Source organism: Phocoena sinus, chromosome 1, assembly GCF_008692025.1.
Source record: "Phocoena sinus isolate mPhoSin1 chromosome 1, mPhoSin1.pri, whole genome shotgun sequence".
Lineage (NCBI taxonomy): Eukaryota > Metazoa > Chordata > Mammalia > Artiodactyla > Phocoenidae > Phocoena > Phocoena sinus.
The window spans coordinates 33,179,692-33,202,086 of record NC_045763.1 but is presented as its reverse complement, the minus strand read 5'-3'; the positions used below and the strand labels follow the sequence as shown (position 1 = coordinate 33,202,086).

At 47.4% G+C, this 22,395-nt stretch overlaps 3 protein-coding genes and 1 long non-coding RNA gene across 14 annotated transcripts in view; 3 read left to right on the top strand and 1 right to left on the bottom strand.

Moving 5' to 3' along the window:
* NFYC (nuclear transcription factor Y subunit gamma) overlaps positions 1–2,901 on the bottom strand; it is a 63,552-nt gene extending 60,651 nt beyond the window's left edge. Inside the window, exon 1 of one of the 4 annotated variants that reach the window (XM_032635147.1) lies at positions 2,676–2,901. The gene's annotated coding sequence lies outside the window, so the exon portion shown is untranslated. The remainder of the gene's footprint in view (positions 1–2,675) is intronic. The other 3 variants (XM_032635140.1, XM_032635109.1, XM_032635130.1) reach the window with 3 other exon arrangements.
* Positions 2,902–2,980: 79 nt separating this feature from the next.
* Positions 2,981–14,210, top strand: LOC116755549. Its single transcript, XR_004350393.1, has 3 exons — positions 2,981–4,997; positions 7,474–7,547; positions 12,852–14,210. It is a non-coding gene; the product is annotated as an uncharacterized LOC116755549 (long non-coding RNA).
* Positions 14,211–20,823: 6,613 nt separating this feature from the next.
* RIMS3 (regulating synaptic membrane exocytosis 3) overlaps positions 20,824–22,395 on the top strand; it is a 39,802-nt gene continuing 38,230 nt past the window's right edge. For 3 of the 8 annotated variants that reach the window (XM_032652306.1, XM_032652289.1, XM_032652298.1), the window contains exon 1: positions 20,824–20,962. The gene's annotated coding sequence lies outside the window, so the exon portion shown is untranslated. The remainder of the gene's footprint in view (positions 20,963–22,395) is intronic. The other 5 variants (XM_032652341.1, XM_032652322.1, XM_032652352.1 and 2 more) reach the window with 5 other exon arrangements.
* LOC116764109 (general transcription factor IIF subunit 2-like) overlaps positions 20,876–22,395 on the top strand; it is a 63,198-nt gene continuing 61,678 nt past the window's right edge. The window contains exon 1 of the mRNA XM_032652375.1: positions 20,876–20,962. The gene's annotated coding sequence lies outside the window, so the exon portion shown is untranslated. The remainder of the gene's footprint in view (positions 20,963–22,395) is intronic.

The window sequence follows — 22,395 nt, the reverse complement described above, 5'->3', positions numbered from 1 at the left end:
AGCCCTGTTTTCCCTCATACTTTTGACTATCTTCCACACTGCAATGTAATTGCAAACATGAGGGAGGAGACCCTCACCTAATCATATCAAGACACAAAGGAGTTAAGACTTCCAATTCACTGGTCTCCCCTTGAAACCTGAATTATTTAAAAGTTTCCATGCAAAACTGGAATTGCAAATATTTTGTTGTAACCAGTTTTAATTTTACACATCATTGAGGATAAGCATATCCTAGGATCACCCCACAGTTTGAAGAAGGTACTAGGTTTTTAGATAGGTCCCAGTATTTGGGGACAAACATCCTAAAGAACTGGTGATGTTTGAAAAAGCTCCCCAGTGAGCTCTTTACACTATGCACTTGGTAGTTCCTCACTGCTTGGCATTAATCATTTCCATATATAGAAAGACTATGTCAGCAACATTCTGAAGCCTGGTTTTAAAGGATGCAGATTCTTAAGCTTTCTGTACATATTTTCCCCATTATCTACCTGGGTTCAGAAAAACTCCAGCAGTTTACTTTGTAAATCCCTCCCTTCACAATAGAAACCAAGGGATACAATTTAAATACCTAGTTGAAAAAATTATAATCTATATGGTTACCATTCTGTGGTTTGAACAGTACAAAAATTCTTTTTGTAATTATTCAAATAAATACAAATTCTTACTCAAATTCCCCACTCAATACACTCCTAACACCCAGAAGTCAAAGAAAGATGATCCACTGTGAAATATAAAACTACCTGGGCGTTTGACAAGTCAGGCTTATGTTGATAGTATGACATAGTAGATAAAACTACAAGCTTTGACATCAGGCAACTTGGATTTGAATCCCAGCTCAACCACTGAGTGACACTGGACAAGCTACTTAACCTCTCTGATCTTCAATTTTCTCATCTGCAACATGGGGATGATAATGCCTACCTAACAGGAAATGTGTTAAATGTGCTCCAAAATGTCAATTCCCTTCCTCTACCACTTTCTCCTTTTCTCTTGAAAATTCAGTTGCATTCACATAAAACTGAGAAATGTGAAAATCACAGGAGTTTCTTGAAAATGCTATAAAAACTGAAGTGTAACATCTATCTAAAGCTGAAAGAACCACCTAAGACAGACAAGGAAAAACAAATTAGGAAAACACAGAGGTTAAACAAATGTTTTTCCATGATCCCCAAACCTTGGGAGGAGCAAATGTAGAACAATCCAAGTTACCACAATTCAATGGAAAAGTAAGGTACTCCCAATAAGCTGACTCTAACAACTCTCAATTAGAACAAAAGCTGTTTGAAATATGAACCACAGAGAGTTGACAAGTCCTCCAACTTAAGACAAGATGCAAGAAGCTATGCACGAGCTTATTTTTGTTCCCAGCTGCTTATTAAAAAAAAAAAAAAGTGTGTATGAAGGTGGGTATATTTTTTAGTCATATATAAAAGGAAATAAATGAGCCAAGACCCAGGATCTCTGTCAAGCGCTCTTCCACTGAAGAGGAACCTAACAATATCCTTTCAAACAAATAATCGCCAAGTATCTGATATTTGCTAAAAAGAGCAGCTTTGGAAACTTGGAAACTCAGCCCTAAACTGTATCTTTCCTAGAACAGTAAAACTTCATGTAGAACATCTCAAAACTAGCAGCATGGTCCTGAGACCCGATAATCTATAACTACTCTCTTAATATAATCCCCAAATCGTAAAATTCCAAAAATGCTTCTGCTTTTTCATTCCTATAGATCTGTCACTACTTAATGCTGTGCCTCCTAGGCTCGGCATTCAGTTATTAAGACCATGCACACCTATCCCATAGAAACCCTCTCTCAGTCTGGGTATGTTTATTTGCTCCTCACACCACTGCCCAGGTCTGGTAACTACGTACTCCAGGGCTCCACCAAAACCTCAGTGTTTCAGAACTGGGACTCCCTAGCAAAATTCCTGATCTGATCCTATTGTTCGTCGGGTATGTCTCTAGGGCCCTGATGCCCTCTCCTCCTATACCATGCCCTCAGACCTGGCACCCGTGGACATCAGGGTCATTCCCTGTGTTACACTCCAAGTCTAGCACCCCTGGATCTCGAAGATCCTCTCAACCTGAAACTCGGGTTTCAGTATTTCCAAACCTGGCACCCTTGGCGCTTGCACGCCCCTATCCCGGGCCATGCACGTTCCATGGAGGGTACCTCTGGAATTTGGAGTGCCTCCCACTCCCGGCCATGCACAGGCTACCCACGAAGTACTGGCCAGACCATCTCCCACTCTTCCCCTTTAAGGCCTCTAGGCTCGCCCCCAACCTCCACCCCACGCCTGCGCCGTAGGGGGTCATCACCCCGCAGCCAGAGAGCCCCAGACGCGAGCATCCCTACAGCCTCCGATTCCTTCATCACCCCCTAGGCCAGAGCCAGCGCGACCAATAACGTGCCAGGTCCTCGGCCTCCCCGCCACCGACCAATCACGAGCGAGCCCCCCCGCCGTCGCCTTCCGCCAATGGGAGAAAGCCCGCGGGTCGGGCCGACAAGGCGTACGGACCCCACGACCGCAGCGGCGGCGACGGCGGCGGGCACGGCGAGAACATAACATGGCGTTGGGCAGGCCGCACCGAACTACAGCAGCAGCCGCGCGAGGGAAGTGAGGTCTCCGCCGAAGGCGGGAAGCGCCGCCCCTCCCCCCGCCGCCGCCGCTCACCTCTCCCCCTTCCTCCCGCGGACGCTCCCGCACACTCACACGCCTCTGTTTAGAAGTCCAAGGAAGAGCAGGAGCCGCCCCCGCGCTCCTGCGGAGTCGGGCAGTGCAGAGACCTGGGCACGGCGTAGGGGAGGGGGAAGCGTGCGTCAGGGAGAACGGAGCGCGCGCGAAGCGGGGGTACAAACAAGATGGCGGCCACGCCGTTTGCACCGTTTCCCCCCTCCCCCTCACCTCCCCCTCCCCCTTCCCCTCGGCGCTTCGACTCCCAGTGTCTTTATTGCGCAGAAGCTTAGTTGCCTGAAGTCTCGCGAGATTTGAGAAGGGGCGATGACTTGGTGAGGCGGAATGAGAGGCGAGAACCTTCTGACTCCGCCCCCTTTGGGGGATCCGGAGGCGTTTAATAGTGACCTCCGTGGAGCGTTCTGTGTTTGTGGGTCTTTGCTTTGGTGCGTAAGCTTTTGAATTTTAGGGGAATAAAGTTTTTGTGAGTTTTTTTTTTTTAATTTGGGAGGAAGCAGAGCTGGGGGCTGGAGGGCGACGTGGGAATGCCAAATTAAGTGCGCCTTTAATGATAGCTACCAGTACCGTAAAAGAAGGGATATAACACCAAAACTGTAAAATGATACACTCCAAAATAAAGAGCAGCACTTCCCAATAGTGGTCACTTGTTACCTTACGTCGACATGGACACTGCTTTTCTCACTTGAATGCATTTTAAAACTTTTAAAAAAACAATTGGAAACTAAACTACAATGAACATTATATCTTTTTCATACTTTACTGCTTTAATCTCCACAACTACTTGGTCGAAGGCATCAGCATTATTTTTATTTCACTGGTGATAAAACTGAAGCGCAAAAAAGGTTAAGTTGATCAAGGCTCCGCAGCTAGTAAGTGTTGAAACTCAGTTTAAATAGCCCCCAAACCTGTAGATAAATGCATCAAATATGTATTGAGTAGCTACAGTGAGACAGTTTGCATTAGGTTGCAGGCACAAAGAGAAGTGAGACTGCTCCTGCTGGTGGTTACCTTGAATTTTACAAATGACCTTACAGCCTTTCTGAGACTTGGGTTGCAGGGGTCCTCAACAATAAAATCAATACACTATTATTATTTCCTTCCTTTGAGTTTATGACCCTGGTGATAAAGTAGTTGAGAATAGTGGAATAAACCCTTGACTTGAACTCAGGAAAATTGTTTTCAACTCCAACTTTAATAAATCTCACTTCAGGCATTCAATGAATATTTGTTGAATGAATGAACAAAACCTAACTAGTTATAAGACACCTGACTTCACTGAGTCTCGATTTCTTCATCTGTAAAATGATCTAATTCCTACCTCCTGGGGGTGTTGGGGAGATTGAATGAAACAGTGTAAGGGAGAGTGCTTTGTAAGTTGCAAAAGTGTTATAAAGAAGTTAGTGATAATGATTTTTCAGACCTGAGAAATGGCGTAAAAAATTAAAAACAGACTCAAGAAATAGTATGTTGAGATAGATAAGCTTAGCTAATGGGAAAAAGCTAGCTAAGTCTTTCTACAAATGTTTATTGAGCAATTATTGCATATACTATGCTTGTGAAAGAGAAGAAAAATGTGCAGGAAGCAGCACAAATTAGTATTATTAGTTATCATTCTTATAATTAAGTATTGACAGTATATAGGGGCTGCAGTCAGTTTCCCTCTGGGAGCGTGGAAATCAGGTTGCCCTCAGAATTAAACTAATAAAAATTTACATAGTAGAAGAAATTAGCTAATGGTGGTAGTAAACATATTTTAACAACTGGTACTGCTCAAGCACTGATCTACCAGATGTGAATTCCAGGAAGGGTCCAAGAGATATCCCTCTGTACTAGGTGTTAACCCTTCAGTTGCTAGTTTTTAAATAGTAGGTCCCAGGGGAGGGGAGTTGTCAGGAGAGTTGGAACAGCAGCTATTTAGCAGCTAGTACCAAAGTATTTCAGTATTTTAGTAGTCGGTATTATAACTGGTATCAGTCACACTAGTACATACAGGCTGAATATTAGTCCTTGCTGTAGACTGTGGTTATCAATATTCTCTGCCCTTCCTTTTCTAAAACCCTCCCCATCTGGCCTGTCCCTAGGAGGTTATACTTCTCACCCTAATGCCATCAAGCTAGGCTTTGTTTTGGTCAGTGAAATGTGAGTAGAAATAGCTTGAGCAGAAATGTATGGGCCATCTCATGATTCCACCATATTTTTCCTCAGCCCTGAGAGGATCATGTTCCAAATAGAGCTGCTTTTCTAGCTTTGGTCCCAGAATGAAGATGTGCAGAGCCACAGCTGATGCACAAGACATGTAATGTGAGTAAGAAATAAACGTTTGCTATAAGCCACCGAGATTGTTTTAGTTGTTTGTTACTGCAACATAACTTAGCTGGCCTAAACTGGCAAATACAGTTCTGAAATTAGCTATCTGTAGGGGTAAGCCAAGAGCTTAGCTACAAGCATGATCAAAAAACAAACCAGACTCTGATCCAGTTCATATGAAAGGAATCTCAAGGCAGATGTGATTGTAATTTAATAAACAGAAGCCTAATCAATCTTGTCAACCAATCATTCTGTGTCCTATTTGGAGAGAGATTCTGTGAACCGACGGGCTTAATCAGCCATGACAACTCAAAACAACCCAGTCACAGAGGCAAGCATTAGCATTGTCCCTCTGAGCCCTGTCTCAGGCCAACCTGGGCATTAACATTTCCTTGTCTGTGTCATCCCTATAGTGGGTGAGAATATCTCAGGCTGCCTCAGCTAAGAAATGCTTCTTAAGATCAATGTTTTTCCTGGTGTGATTCTACGCTCACCCAGCAAATGTATTTCCTGTAGGGACAGAATTTAGCAATCTGTCACCTAGAGGATCCAAGTTCTTTTGATAATTGCATTTTTCATTGTAAATTAATCTATTGGATTCTGGTTTATGTAACTATCAGTTTTTGTGAACTTAGAGAATACAAGAGTCCCCCTGGGAGATGGTTCCATTCTGTGCTTACTATTAAAATCAGGCTTCTGAGTTTGCAAGGCTGAAGACCAGTTCTGGGATGATGGTAAATTCCTTAAAGTTTTGGAACTGTAGAGGGACCTGTCTAGACAACCAGCTGGACTACCTTAAGCTACACCCCTCTATCTCATTGTGTGCCTTGTTTGATCTCAAAGAAGAGCGGTAAGTGCTAAAGAAAGATATAATTCACATGCTGTGGGAGTTCAAAAAGGGAGAAATTTCTTCCATTTAGTATGAAATAGTGGGAAGAGTTCAGGAAAGATTTGTGAGGATGTGACATTTAAAAAATGAGTAGAATTAGGGGAAGAGCATGCCATGTGTAGGTGACCACTAGAGCAAATATAGGAAGCAGGGAATTGATGGAGGAAATACAGAATAAGAGGATAAGGAAGAAAAATCATCTGGAAAAATACATTGTGGTCAGACTAAGGCTCTTGGGTTTTAAAGTTTTTTTGTTTTTATTTTGTTTTACCTTTTTTTTTTTTTTTTTTTTGCGGTACGGGGGCCTCTCACTGTTGTGGCCTCTCCCGTTGTGGAGCACAGGCTCCGGATGCGCAGGCTCAGTGGCCATGGCTCACGGGCCCAGCCGCTCCGCGGCATGTGGGATCTTCCCGGACCGGGGCACGAACCCGTGTCCCCTGCATCGGCAGGCGGACTCTCAACCACTGCACCACCAGGGAAGCCCTGTTTTACCATTTTAATCACTTTTAACAGTACAGTTCATAGGCATTAAGTACTTTCACATCGTTGCGCAACCATCACCACTATTTGTCTCTAGAATATTTTCATCATCTGATACTGAAACGCTGTGCCCATTAAACAATAACTCCCCATCCTCCCCTCCGCCAGCTCCTTGGAACCACTGTTCTACTTTCTCCCTTTGAATTTGACTATTCTAAGTATATCATATAAGTGGAATTATACAATATTGGTCCTTTTATATCTGGTATATTTCACTTAGCATAATGTGTTCAAGGTTCATCCATGTCATAGCACGTACCAAACTTTCATTTGTATTTATGACTGAATATAGTATTCCTTTGTGCGTATATAGCACATTTTGCTTATATATTCATCCATCAATGGACATTTGGGTTGTTTCCATCTTTTGACTATTGTGAATAATGCTGCTATGAACATTGGCGTACAAATATCTGTTTGAGTTCCTGCTTTCAATTCCTTGGGATACATACCCCAAAGTGAAATTGCTGGGTCATATGGTAATTCTATGTTTAATTTTTGAGGAGCCACTATACTGTTTTCCACAGCAGCTGTACTGTTTTACATTCTCAGTGATAGAAGTTTTTACAGAGGGGAGTGACATGGTCAAAACTGTGTTTAAAGACTATCTGGCAGAGATAACAGGATGGAATAGGGTTGCAGAATGACCAGTTAGAGACTTCCACAACATATCAGACAAGATGTAACAAGAGCCTGAGCACATATGTAGCAGTGAGAATGGAGGGAAGAAAACACAAATGCAGTGGTGATATTGCCAACGTAGGATTGGAAGGACTGGACTGTTGATCAGCTGCTGTAGGGGTGGGGATCAAGAGAAATGAAGGTGTGTAGTATGACCCCCAGGTTTCCCACATGGGAGGATGGTAGTCTCCAGATGAAGACTTCTGGACTTCTCCAGAGCATGTCGAGTGGAACATTGTAAGGTCTAGGATGGACACTTGTTGTCTTGCCTGCTCAACACCCTTGCCCTTTCCAATGGTAATGGCACTCTACTTGCAGCCCAGCTGCTGAGCTCTGAAATCCATTGCCCTTCACCCCCAGGCCTCACTTCCCACAAGCTATTCCTGGCCGATGACTGAGCACAGCAGAGAATTCTGGACAGACTTCTTCCTGGGGTAAGTGACACTCTTCTGATGGACAGCTTGGGCTCAAGGACTCCTCAGTGACCTCACAACCTTTCCTTGGAGCTGCACGGCAGTCTAAGGTGCTTCCACCTAGAACTCTCGCCTTCTTTCTTCTTCACTTAGGGTCAGACCTGTCTCACTGTCAGATGGTCCTCTCCCAGTCTCTTTTAGGTCTTGCCCCCATTTTCCCTCACGGGTGTTTTCCATGATACATTTCTTGCATTTAACCCTGTCTAGGTGTCTGTTTTCTGAGGATCTGAACTGACATGAGGGGAAGGAGGATGAGATCGTAGTACCTCCTCTCCACCCCATCAGCCATAGGGGTAAGCCTATGACCCAGTCTGACCAATCATAATGATCCCCACATCTTGGCCCAGTGCCTCCTCAGAGTTTCTCTGCATCATTTGGCTCCCAGACCATCAGCTGCTTGTTCCACCTCAACCACAGACGTGGCTGACCAACTCTGAGTGACGCCTCACAGTTCCACTTCCTGAGGCCAACTAGTTGCAAATATGTATTCTCTGGCTTCTCCTGCAATTTCCAGATCCTGAGGACACACCACCTCACAGAGCATGAGATCTGGCTTCCTAAGCAGCTGCTGAAGGGGTCAATGAAGCAACCTAGAAGTACAGGAGATTTAACTGCCCATGGGGTCAACTATGATTAATGGGGGAACAATCCACTCTCCCTTCCTTCCTCTGATGGACTGTTTCATGGTATAATTTCTCTATACAACCCGTCTATAGGCATTCTGTATGGCCAAGTGGGTAGACCTGTCCAGAGACTAGATGTGTCTCTTCACAGCTCATCGTAAAGAAATAGCAGCAAACATTTCCTTGCATTGCTTGCCATCTTTTCCTGCTTCCCCTATCCCCTTATCCTCACTGCCCTAGGACTGTGCATCCCATATAAAGCTTTAGCACTTAACCCCTTTTTCAGGCTTTGTTTTCCAGGAACCCTTGCTTAGACAGATCACAGTTTCTGAACAGATGGGCACATGACCTAAACTAAGCTAAGCAAGGCCTTCCTAAAGATGTGAAATATAGGAGAGACAGGACTTTTCTTCTGTAGGTCTTGAGCCATAAAGATCTGTGGGTGGCTATCATTTCTGCTTTATGGACAGAGCCTGCCTGAGCATGAAGGCATCACAGAGGAAGGCAGAGCTCAGAGAAAGAGAAGGACACAGTGCCCAGACATCCTTTGGGCTCTGAGATCCAACTCTCTCCAATATGTGTAACTGTTTTTGTCATTTCTTTACCTCCCTAAAGACCAGTTTTCCCAATCCAAATCAAAGAAAATGTGGTCATCCCTAGATCCCACGTTGCCTACATTAAAGAGATCAGTCAGGTGACTAGATTTTGGGGCTCAATTTCAAATTCCTGGGAGAGAGAGCTGTTCCTTGGATTAACTTTAGCCAGAAGTTTGCCCCTGAACCAATCAACTTCATTATGAGGTACAGGATCATGTATACACATGGCTGTAGCCACTGTAAGCCTGTGAATGAAGGTGTGGTAGCGCATAGGGTTAGAAAAGTGGGAGCAGAGAGTTGGGTAGACTAACCTCTGAGAATAAATAAGGGGGGAAAGGGTAAAGGGAAGGGGTCTGAGGACAGAACACTATTTAACCCAATGCTCTCCTACACTTCATCTAAACCAGCACTATCCAACAGAACTTTCTGCAATAATGGAGATGTCTTATATCTGTGCTGTTACATATAGTAATCACCAGCCACATGTGGTTATTTAGCACTTGAAGACAGCTTATACAACTGAGCAACTGAATTTTTTTCCTCATTTTATTTTAATTTAAAATTGAATAACTTATATGTAGTTAATGACTACATATTGGACAATACAGACCACACTGTTGATCTGCTTGGGAAGACAGCGTGGAATATTGGCTATTGCGTCTGCTTTGGAGTCAGCCCGACCTAGGTTCAAGTCTCAACTCTACTTCTTATAAATTGAACAGATTACTTGACCCCTCTGAGCTGTAGAGTTAAAAGACATAAAGAACAGTAAACAACATAGGATACCAAAAAGAGAGAAAGGGGCAAAAGATTCTGCAAAGGGACCAAAAGTCAGTTGGATTTAGCAATTAGGAGACTGAGTGAATTAAGACAGAGAAGTGTTCAAAGTGTGTTGGGGTAAGAGCCAGACCAGCAATTTACCTGTCTTTTGGACATCTGTTAAGTATCTTTCCTCTGGAGGGGGATCCCAGGCACGGAGAGACAGGGAACACAAAAATTTTCTCTTAATCCTGATGGCCACATGGGGAGCTAAAAACCCAAAGGCATGTCCTGAAGGAAGGGCTCCAAGGTCAAGCCAGAAAAACAGAGTCATAAACAGTCAGCCATGGGGTCTGGAGCCAAAGATGGGGTTGCCTAGACCAGGAAGCTAGAAGAAAAGAACACCTCATAAAATACCCTCATTACATAGCACTTACTGTGTGACTAGATTGTGAGCCCTTCAGGGTTCAGGGCCATGTTCTTCTTGGTATCCCCATCATCTAGTAAGTTCCAGACACCACAGTAGGTGTTAAATTAACATCTGTAGAATGAATGAATGAAAGTAAGCCAGTCCACTCCCTGGTGCATGGTAGACACTCTAAAAATGTTAAGTTATCAGAAGGAGAAAACTCTGCAGTGAGAAGGTGCCAGGGTATCCTTCTTGGCTTGGAAACCCTGTTTGTAAGGTCCCCAGCATATTGCCTGGCACAGAGGGATTGCTCAACGAGTGGTCACAAGGGTAATGATTATTAGTGGGGGAGAAAGCTTTTGCATAATGATTGGAGAAAGCCTTGATAATAATAAGAGCTAACCTATGTTGATCTCATTTAATTCTTAGCCCACTCAACGAGATAGATTTTATTAGACTGATTTTACAGATGAGGAAACTTAAAGAAGAGATGTAATTTATCCAAAGTTAGCCAGTTCAGAAACCTCAGGGCTGGAGTTGAACCTGAGCTTCCATGATTCCAGAGTCTAGGCTCCAGCAGCAAAGATTTGGGAGGCAGGAGGATTGCCAAAAGAGGAGTTTAAGGAAGAAAGTTCTGGGGTCGAAATTCACTTCTGATTTCTATACATTTACACAAATCATGATGCCTTCTTCTCCCTTGAATGCCCACTTCTTGACTTCTTGGCAAGGTCCTCACCCCTTCTACTGAGTTCATCTCTAGGCCACCCTTCTGTTTCCTGTCCCATTCAACCATATATACTCTCCTTCAACTTAAGGACATAGGAATTGAAATGGGGTCAAGGGGAGCTTTTTATTTGTTGGTTTGTTTTAGTTTTAAGAAGGAAAACTCTAGAGCAATTTTGTAAACTAGGTATTCCAGTAGACGGGCAGAAATTGACAATGCAAAAGAGAGAAAAGATCTGCAGAAGTAAGTTTTTGGGGTCCTTGGCACAGATTGGGTAGAGTTTGACCTCTGATAGGAGCTGGGACCCTGAGACTTTTCTTCAGAGCAAAAGAAGACAGAGAATATGGATACAGAAGCAGGAAAGTTCATAAAGGTTAAGAAGCTTAAAATCAAAAGTTAAAATTTGCAGCAATTGATGATGGAATGGTCTAGGACAGTGTTTTTCAAATTGCAGGTCCTAGCTTATTAGTAGACCATGAAATCACTTAGACGTTTGCAACCAGCTTTATTTTAAAAAATGGAATAGAATTGAAAATTTGAACTAATTACACATAGCAAGGGTAAATACTGTGAAAACTACTGTGAAACTTCTGTTTCAGTTATATATCCAACTACATGTATACTGTAAAGTTTATTTCTTATTGAGGGTACAATAAAACATATTTTAAAGCCACTGTTCCGGGATGAGACCATGAGAAGAGTGGCTGATTCCTAGAACTTTCTTTCTCTTCTATGATGTTTGTAAATTGGCCTTGCTTTGTGACCAATAGCAGGCACCCTAAGGGACATGAGCCTGATGAAGTATGCCAGAGCTTCCTAAGCAGTGGCTACAGCATGTGCATTCCATATGTGCCTAAACATTAGTCTCCTAGTCTTCGGGCTACTCTTTCCTCCTGAGATTCACTATGATTGGACAGGCTGAGTTCATACCACCACCCTGAACCAATCATTCTGGCCAGTGAGATTGACCAGCTCACCCCTCCTCTTCCCTGATGGAGTCAGCTTCCTGGAAACACATGGATCGTAGAAAGGAAATCAGGGGCTGTCGCAAAGGGGGAAATGGAAAAATGAGGTAATCAACTAATGTTCAATACACATGGCCTTTGAGGTGCCAAAATTAGTTGTAAGTTTCAATAACATTTGTGCTGGTCATTTGCCTGTTTGCTCTGAGCTCTAATCTAGCCTTTCCATGCTCTGCTTTGTACTGAAGAGTGCCAGGCCCTGAAAGGCCCTGAAAAGTACACTTCCCAGACTCCCCTTGCTAGCTGGCTTCCTGTCAGATTCAGCCAATGGGAAGTACAGGTGGGAAATTCTTTGGCTGGAGATGGGATGGCTGGAGGAGAGGCAAAGCCATTTTCTCTCTGCATCTGCTAGAGACTCTGGCAGCAGCTGGTGGTTATGGGCTCAGACCTTCAGTGTTTCCAAAAGTGTCAGTGGTACTGGAGGGATAGCTCTAGGCTCCAGTGACCTCTGGCAGTTCTGCCAGCAGCACCATTTCAAAAGCAATATTCCAGTAGCATCAACAGCAAGTGCACTTCTGGATCTAGTAAACACCCTTCCATTTGATCCTCCAGGTCTAGGGGTGGTAGAAGCTTCCTGCAGCTACTAATCTCTAGTCTTCCTCACCTTACCCTTTTGCTTCCTCAAGCCAACCAGTTCTCTGAAATAAATTACCTCTGTTTGAAATTCCAAGCACGTTTTCTGTTTTCTTGTCTTCACCCTGACTGACATGGCACTGCCCTGGCCATTAGCTGTCTGCCATGATTAATTTCCCAGGTGTGCTGTTTGCAGGTGTTGAGCTGGGTGATGCTACAGAGCAGAACATTAAGCTCTCTGCTAGGGCATTGGGACAGGAGCAAGGGAGACCCTGGAGAAAGCACAGAGAAAGCTTCCTACTCCTTTTGCTTCCTCATCTTTCCCTAACTATTAGAACTGTGTGATGGAGAACTTAACTGCCTGCCTCCCAAGATAACTTGACTCCACGTTGTGACTGAAAGGGATGGGCTGTGGAATGATGGGGTGGGAATACAGCAAGGAGCACAGTTGGCAAGGGGGCCCAAAATGGACAAGCCGGGATAGGGTGCCCTTGCTGCAGAGTAGAGTTTAGGGAGGGAGGAGGGGCAGGGACTATGACCTCTGCATACTCTTTTTCAGAGGAGCTGATGGAGGGATAGACCTGTGGTTCTCAACGTTTCCTGTCTTACCGCCCCCCAAGTGCTCTGCAATCAAAACAAGAAAACTGACTCTTTTAATGACATTTATCCTGGCTGATACCAGAGGAACCGTTACTGAATCCCTATGTCTAACCTGGCTCACTTCTGTGAGCTCCTGTTGCTACCCAGGCCACTGGGGGTAGTCAAGTCTCTTGAGGGCCTGGAGAGGTAAGACTGTGGATAACTCCTGGAGTCCTCAAAGGGGCAGCCATGCCAAAAACACCACTTCTCTCAGTGACCCCTTGCCATGGCCAGGAGCGTCTTGCACGATGGTATTAAGTCAGTCCCACTTAAGTATGATCCATGATTGGAAACCTAGATCCAGTCAGCCATTAACTTGCTCTGTGATCTTGGGCAGATCACTTAATCAAGCTCAATCTCAACATTTCCATCTGTTTGAAAAAGAGCAGAGGGATAATTTTTCTAAATTCTTTTAAAATAAATCATTTTAAGGGGATGGATGGGATGGGAAAAATGATAAGTGTTACCATCTACCCCTCCTTCTTGCCCATCCTCCCTGGGTTTCTGTGAGTATCAAATAAGACAGCAAGCATGAAAATGTCCTGAAAAGTACAAAGCCCCATACAAAAGTAAGAGTGTTATTATCAACATAGTTGTTAGCTTAGAGGGATGAAGGCAGGGCACAGGCTGAGAGCCAAACAGCTGGAAGGCAAGAAACCTTAACACCAAAAAAGGAAACTTTCTTTGTTCAAATTCTTCCTGGAGTGGCACTTTCTTTGGAGCAGACCTGGCACTAGAATCCTCTGAAATGCTGACATGGGTCCAGGAAAGTGTTCAGGGGGCAGGTAGGGCATCCAACAGCCAAAAGATGCTGGAGAAACACCAGGCCTTGTTCCTCAGTTCCTCTGTGATCCAACAAAGGATGCAATGGAAGAGGGAGGTTGAGGTTCAAAGCTGGTGTGTGCTGGATCACCTCCAGGCTCTTTAACCAGCCACCAAGCTATCTGGGGACCCAGGACGTCATGGGCATGCTGTAACTAATACTGAACTCAGCTGCCCACAGTCTAAACACCATCCTATGTCGTGTTCAAAGAGAACATTGATCTGGGGAGGACCTTAGAGACGGTCTAGTCCAACCGAGGCCCAGTGAGGGGCAAAGACTTTCCAAGATAACAAGTAGTCAGGCTCATGGGGCTGCAAGGAACAGAAACCAACTCCTGCAACTCCCATGTAAGGACTGACATTGAAACACCAGCAGGAACGAGGCAGCTCTAGGACTCGCTGCTCTGTCCATGCTCCCTCAGCTCACACCCTCCCCGTCTCTGCACTGCACGCCTCCTTCCTCCACCTTCTCCCACCCTCCTCCTCCCTCCCTCCTGCCCTCCCCCCTCCCTCCCTCCCTCCCTCCTCCCTCCCTCCCTCCCTCCCTCCTCCTCCTCCTCCCTCCCTCCTCCTCCTCCTCCTCCCTCCCTCCTCCTCCTCCCTCCTCCTCCTCCCTCCTCCCTCCCTCCCTCCCTCCCTCCATCCCTCCCTCCCTCCTCCTCCTCCCTCCCTCCCTCCTCCTCCCTCCCTCCCTCCTCCTCCTCCTCCTCCTCCCTCCCTCCTCCTCCTCCTCCTCCTCCCTCCCTCCCTCCCTCCCCCCTCCCTCCCCCCTGCCAGGCTGCTGCTCACTCCTGGTGCCTGCTCCTTCTTATCTCCACTCGCTGGCATGTGGCTTCATTGGCTCAGGCGCGCTTGTCCCTGACCTCCCACCTCACCTCCCTCTGCCGCCTGACAATTTCTTTCTGTTCCTTGGTTCAAGAGAGCCTCTAATTGCCCTGTCTCGGATTGTTGTGCCAGGCCACTAGTTAAAGGTCACCAGCTAATATATGAGACGGCAACCCTTGGCTCTGTGCTGGCCCCCATCTGCTACGTCTAGAAGCTGGAGGGGCCAAGTAGTCTAAAGCACGGCCCCAACTGTGTTTGTGGTCTGGGGAGCTTTTCTTCAAAGTGAATTTGAGTCTGGCAGGCACGGTGCCGTCCCTGGGACCACGTGACTGGAGCCCAAAGCTCCAGATTTCCTGCCCAGAACTTTCCCCAGAGGATTTGTCATTTCTTTCCTTGAATTATGTAGCAGACAAGCCTGTTAAATGTCATCCGTGAAGGTCTTCTTCCTCCTCCTTCCTCTCCTTCTCCTCCCTGCCCCAAGGAACTTATGATATAGTGAAGACAGGGGCAGGAAAATAACTAGATTACATCTTTAAGTGTATGAGTGCTTTAGAAGTATAAACAAAGTCCTAATAGCTGCCACTTACTCAGTACCCTGTACCAATCACTGCTGATCACTTTACATACATTTTTCTCATCTAATCTTTACAGCTCCCCTGTGGAGTTGGCACCACGTTTGACACATGTGAAAACAGGCTCAGAGAGCAGCTCACAGATAATAAACAGCACAGCAGGGCTCTGATGCCAAAGCCTATGCTGTTTGAGCACAGAGGCCGGCCTTGGCCTAGGGAGGAGCAGGGATGCCTGGGGAGAGCAGCAGCCATCTAGGAGGAGGTGATAGCCGAGCCTTGGATCAGGACAGGGGTGGGTGGAGGGTCACCGTAAACAGAGGGAGCCACATGTGTGAATAGTACCAGTGTGAGCAGGGTGCAGGGCCAGGAGCTGTGCCCCTGAGAGTGAGTGCCTCCCTAAATTTGTGCCCTAGGTGTCTCTCTTGTCCCACCCTCATCCAAGCCCTGACAGGAAGGGTAGAGTTGAGGCAGGAAGAGTTTTGAGGAGAAGGAACCGGGAGAGGACGGCAAATTCAACACAGCCTAAGAGATGCAAGTACTATTGTCTAGTTCCCAGCACCTGCAATAGACTCTCAGGGCACGTGACTAGAGTCCAAAGTGGAAAATCCAAGAGGAATGAGAATCTTTAACCACATGAACAATCCTCTCTGCCCAGATTCCCTACACAGCTTTCTTCTGCTGACCGTCTGCTCTTGTCTTGGATGTCACGTCCTCCAGGACGCATCCCTAGGTCTCCCAGGCTTGCCTTAGGGCACTTGGGTTCCTATTTTGGTATTGTCCTTTGCCTGCCAGACTGTGGAGTCCCTGAAGACAGGGGTTGGATCTTCTGACCCTTCCATCTCCAGCAGAGCATGTGGCTCATAGTAGCTGCTCAGTAAAAGAAAGTCAGATGAAAGAATAACAGACAGCCTCCAAGGAGCATGTCAAGTTTGTCAGGCCACGTGGATTTTTCCTCTTTGTCTCTGGGGTCCTACCAACCTCAACACTTGGAATCCTACCCATGTTCTTCTACCAGGAGAAACCTTAAAAATCATCTAGCTATCTCCTTCCTCCTACCTTTTCCAGACGGGTTGATTGTTGTCCCATTTTCATGTATTTGCCAACAATTTCTTTCTTTTTTAAAAAATAAATTTACTTATTTATTTTAATTTATTTTTGGCTGAGTTGGGTCTTCGTTGCTGCACGCGTGCTTTCTCTGTTTGCAGCAAGGGGGGGCTACTCTTCGTTGCAGCGTGCGGCCTTCTCATTGCGGTGGCTTCTCTTGTTGCGGAGCACAGCCTCAAGGCGTGCGGTCTCAGTAGTTGTGGCACGCGGGCTTAGTTGCTCCGCGGCATGTGGGATCTTCCCAGACCAGGGCTTGAACCTGTGTTCCCTGCATTGGCAGGCGGATTTCTAACCACTGCGCCGCCAGGGAAGTCCTGACAATTTTAATCTTATGTCTCCAGCCACAATTTCTCCTCTGAACTCCAGACCTAATCAGCTCCTTCTGCAGCCCCTCATCCGGATGCCCCACCGTACCTGAATCTGAACATGTCCAGCATCTCCCCCACCTGGTCCTCCTCTGGGCTCCCCTGATCTGGTGAAGAACATCACCCATGCTTCCTGCTATGGGGATTAACTGAGTTACTATGTATACAGTCCTTAGAACAGGTCCTAGGACATAATACATTTTCCATAAGTGTTAATTATAATAACAATAATAGTAATAGTTACAGGATACTGAATACAGCTCCGTATGCTATATAGTAGGACCTTGTTGTTAATCCATTCTATATATAAAAGTGAAAGGGTTTTCAGTAGGCGAGGGAATGTGGTCAGAATTGCTTTATAAGGATTTCTCTTATGTGAAAGTTTGGAGGTGGTGAGACCTAGTCACTGCCAGCAGCTGGATTCAGGAGTGAGGAAGGCCATCTGGAGGGGGGAGTGGCCACAGGGATGGAGAGCAGACAGTGAACCTGGAGAGTATTTAAGAGGTAGATTGGGCAGGCCCTGATAATTAACTGGATGGAGGTGAGGATAACGGAGGAGTTAAGAGTGACTCCCAGGTTTCTGGGTTAGGCAACTGGTACCTTGACCCCAGGTGGGGAGCATCTGGGAGGAACGAGGCAGGCTGGGTTGGCAGAGCAGGTGGTCCCTAGACCAAGTCAACAGAAACATGGAAAAGTTCTCAAAATCCTTGTGCCCTAACTCCTCTGAACCCAAACTCTAGCTTGGTCCTGTGTACTTGTCCAGCCTCATCCCCAGCTACCCCAGACTCAGGGCATATAAACCACTGCTCCTCCCCAAAGCTCCACTCTTCCTTCTTGCAGTGGGCTTGTAAGTTCTACCCCACTCCTTCCCCCTCCCTCAAACTCCACAGCTTCAAGGACACCTCTGGGATCCCTGCTCTCTCCCCCGACCCCTGCCAGGATTAACATGTTCTCTGCTGTTTCCGGGATTCACTGAATCAGAACTATTTCTCTGCCTGTCTCTCCTAATGGCTGTTTGTCTCAATTCTGAATTGCCAGCACCTGGGATGAGGCCTGATCAAGGTTAACTTCAAAAAAACTTTGTTTTATTGAATTCGCCAAGAACCTGGCTTTCTTGCATTAAAAGTGGGGCGAGGAGTCGGACCTTGAATCCCTACGCCACCACTTAGAGACTGGGCAAGTTACTTCTGTCAAATCCTGTTTCCTCATCTGTCAAATGATAATACAGTGGACCCGCCTAGAAGAGTTGTTTTAAGGGTCAATGGAAATATTCTATTTTATGTGTTTAGCACAATGCCTAGAACATTGTTAGCTTCCTCAAAAATTTAACTCTTATTTATATTAAGAAAAATATTCCCGCCTTAACTCTGGGAAGCTGCATGAACTGAACCGAGGATTGCAGTTCCCAGTATGGCCACAGGAGCGAAGTGGTGAGCAGCCTCGGCGCGGACTCTGGCTCCGTTTTGCTAAAGCACCTGCTGTGGACCCAGATGGCCCGGCTGGGATTTCCGCGGCTTCCTGGCCCCTGAACAGGTGGGCGCTGGCCAGGGTGTCGTGGGAGGAGCCTCTGCGATGTACTCGGCCTTGACTGTCACAGCCACGGCCGTCCCTTCCGCTCATGCCCTTCGCGGCTTGGGGGAGGGGCTGGCGGGCCAGAAAAAGCAAAAGTAGAGGGCAACTGGGATGTATCCCTTCCAGTTTGTCATTCAAGTCTTTCAAACTTGAGTATGATCACTTCTCTGTAGAAGTTTTTATAGTTTTATAGTTTTTATAGTCAAATTTATGATTTCCCTTTGGCGTCCAGGTTTCATCAGGCTTAGAAAGTCTTTTCCATCCCCCAGATTGTGAAAACATTCCTCCATGTTTTCTTCTTGTACATTATGGTGTTATAATTTAAATATGAGCTCCACCTGGAATTTATTCCCCTGTAGGGTAAGGACACAGATTTCTCTTATTTTACCAAATAACTTGCCCGATATTCCACCCATTTGTTGTAAGTCCTATATTTTCCCTCATTTACCTGAAGTGCTATCTTTATCCTACATGGAATTCCCTTGCGTGGTTGTCCATTTCTGTACTCCATTTTGTTTCACTGATTCCTCTAGGTCTGCCTCAATACCATACTGCTTTAAATACATTGGCTTTATAATACATTTTAATATCAGGTAAGGCGCAGGAATTCCCTGGTTGTCCAGTGGTTAGGACTCAGCACCTTCACTGCCAGGCCTGGGTTCAAACACTGTTTGGGGAAGTAAGATCCCACAAGCCATGAGATGCAGCCAAAAAAAAAAAAAAAAAATATATATATATATATATACACATATATATGAATCAACCTCTACCCCTACCCCTAACCCCCTGACCAATCCTTCTGGAAGCTGTTATGGAGCTTTGGAACCCCTGAAATTATATGTGAAGTGTCGTCTGCACATTTCTCCAGAGGGCAAGTCCAAGTTTTCATCAGATGTGCAAGCGGAACCTGATTCCCAAGGCAGCCACTGGTTTACATGTCTCTGTGATGGGGTGCATGGGAGGAGCACAGAGCAATCTTGATTCCTCCCTTCTCTTCCAAATCTTCACAGGCTCTGCTCTCCTCATCCTTCACCTCCACCATTGTTCCAGCTACTTCCCTGCCCTCCATCTTGTCCCCCTTCCCCAAATCTAATCCTCCTTGCTGCTCCAGAGCAACCGTTCTATATCACAGGCCTTAGTTGTAGGCCTGATGTAATTTAGATGATAACAGAAGTTTAGTTAATAAGTGAATAAAATTGTGAGTCCCAGCTCCACCACTGATCAGCTGTTGGGACCCAGCTTCAGGCTCACCACATTGTTGGGTCACAGTTTACCCTTCTCACAGACCAGGTGAGAAGGGATGAGATAGGGTGAGATAGGGTGAGGGGTATGTAGAAGGTACAGCTAGTTATCCCCAGGAGGGTCGCTTTTATTAAATAATCTCAATTACTTTCCTTTTCCCCCACACCTTTCCACTCCCCATTCACATTTTAATCTATGCCCTCAGCAGGGAGACTACTTGTTTTGCTTGCCTTCAGCAAACAATTAGGAAAGCAAACAGTAATAGTATTGTCCCCTCTGTAAATGAGTGAATTAAGAACACTGGAGCCCCAAAGTGGAATTGACCAGCTGAGCAAGGTTAAGTACAGAAAGATGGGGGCAGGCATAACTCTAGGAGAGACTTTATACAGCATCCTCCTCAAGTCCCAGTACTCAGGGAGCCCACTTGGAAGCTCCATTTAGGCACATGCTAGGTCCTAGAGCAGGGCTTCTCAGCCTTGGCATTAGCAACATTTGGGGGTGTCCTGTGCATTGAGGGATGTCTAGCAGCACCCTTCATCTCTTCTCACTAGATGCCAGTAGCAACCCCCAGTTGTGAAAACCTAAGATGTCTCCAGACACTCTCAAATGTTGGGCCCGGGTGGGGGGCGGTGAATCACCCCAAGTTGAAAACCACTGTTCTAGGAGAAGAGGGGCAGTGAGGGGAGGGAGGTTAACATGGGTCTTAGGGCAAGACACTCTCTACTCCCGTACCCTCTGTCTGAAAGGGACACCGTAAAGTCTTTTTCTTCATAGCAGTCACTTGGGCAAGTCTTTTCTCCTCTCTGGGCTTCAGGTTTTCCATCTGTAAATGGATTTGATGCTTGTATGTCATTTCCCCCTTCTCTCACCATCTGACATTCCTGGATCTGGTCCAGGGTGTGACAGGGGTACCGCGGTGCCAGTGAGGTCCTGGGAGGTCCCCCAGAGCGAAGGAATATGAGAAAGAACAGATAGATGTAGCGGTGGAGAGGGGTGCAAGCATGAGCAGGAGCGTTCTGGAGACCTGGAGAAGCTTCGGGCATCCTCTCCACCCCGCCTCTTCGAGGCCTTATTACCATAGGTCGCCCCCAACCAGGCAAACCCAGACTCTCCAGATTCCCTTAGGCCCCGCCCACCACCACAGGCCCTGCCCCACCGACCCCGCCCCTTCCAATGGCCCCTCCCCCGACCGAGACCCCGCCCCCATCAGGCCCCGCCTCCTTCTTCGCCTCCCGCCAGCCGGGGCTTGGGCTTTGCACCCGGCGGTGGCTAAGAACCGTGGCGGCTGCGGAGCAGGCAGCGCAGGCGGGCGGAGCAGAGCTCCGGTTGCGGGCGATGCCCCCGTGAGCCTCTCTCGCCGCCCCTCCCCGCCCCGCGCCCCTGCCCCTCGGAGGCCGCAGCGCGCCTGGGACCGGGCCGCGCCTTCCGCCGGGTCCGCGGGGCGGGGTCCCGGAGCACCTGCCCCGCCTTGCGGAGTCGCCTCGGCCAGCGGAGACCCCTCCGTGTCTGGACCCCGGCCCCACCTTCGGGTAAGTCAGTAGGCCTTGGTCGCCTGGGAGTGGACGTGGGGAGGGGGTTGCGGAGGTCTGGGGGACCACGGGGCGGGGGAGGGGTCTCTGGTCGTGAGGCGCCACGTAGGGATCTTAAGTGTGCAGGGTCTGGGGCGGCGGTTGCGGGGGCCCGGGGGCGGAGCACAGTGTGTGTGATGACTCTGGGGGGCTAAGGTATGAGAAGGGAACATGAGGTGTTTGGGGAAGCCCGGAAAATGGAGTAGAAGGCCCCAGAGTCTTGAGTTCTTTGCTGATGCTCAGAGCACCTGGGGCCCTGATCTTCAACAGCATTGTCTCCCATGGCATTTTTGGAAAGTGCTTAAAATCTCTCCTGGAAAGGGAGCTGGAAGGCAGCCTCCCTTTCTCTCTCCTGCCTGTGCCCTGGTTGAGAAGCTGGCCACTCTTTCCTCCCAGTGAGACACCATTGTGGTGCCCAGAGGACCCCTACCCCCCTCCCTATGAAAGAAAAGGGGTGATGCCCATTCCAGCCCTAGGGTGGGGAGAGGGGCTTCTGGGAAGCTGGGAAAGGTAGTTGGCCAATCAACGGTGGGAAATCCAGGGTTCAGGGAGGTTTGGCAAGACCCTTGGGGGGCAGCTTGGGCACCCTCTCATGCAAGGGGAGGGTGTTTTCACCTGCTGGCCCCCAGGCTGCCTGGACCCATGTCCACATCACCTTTTCTGGATAACCCATCCCTGAGGAGTGGGTTTCTTCCCAGTACCCTGGAAGGCCAGGGAAGGCCCATAGCTCTTGTGGTCCTGGATGGGGTGGGCAATGCCATACCAAGGCCAGAGAACAGAGGCACTGGCTGCACTGCCACCTGGGGGCTGTTTGGATGTGGCCCGTCGTGGGTGGGGAGCCTGGGTGAATATATCAGTGTCTAGCCCCAGCCCCAGGGGTGTTGTCTGGATGTAGAGAAGAAGGCTGCTGCCTCTTTGGTCCTGTCTTCTGCCTGTGATGACTTCTTCTGGGCTCCTTGAGTTTGGGGCCTGAAGTGGTGAGGAGAGGGCCTTTTTGGGCTAGGCCTGGTCACCAAGGGGTTAACTAGCCAGCCCCACAGTTCCTGCCAGCCACCAATTAGTCTGTAATCAGACAGCTGCCAACTGTCCCTAGGGGCATGTGGGCAGCCTAATGGGGCATTTTCTGGTGGAGGTGAGGGGGTGGGGGAGGGGGTCTGTGAAACCTGTGCTCAGTCCAAGCTTCGTGCCCTTCAGAGCTTGTTTAGGGCCCACAGACCCCTTCTCCGCCCTCTGTGCCAGCTGCTTGGCTTAGGGACCTCCAGCCACGGGGTTCGATACCTACCCAACCTAATGCAGGTATGAAGTGCAGAGTCAGGCAAACTTGGCTTCAAACCCAGGCTCTGCCACTTTCTGGCTATGCACTATTGAGGAAATCGCTTCCCCTTTCTGAGCCT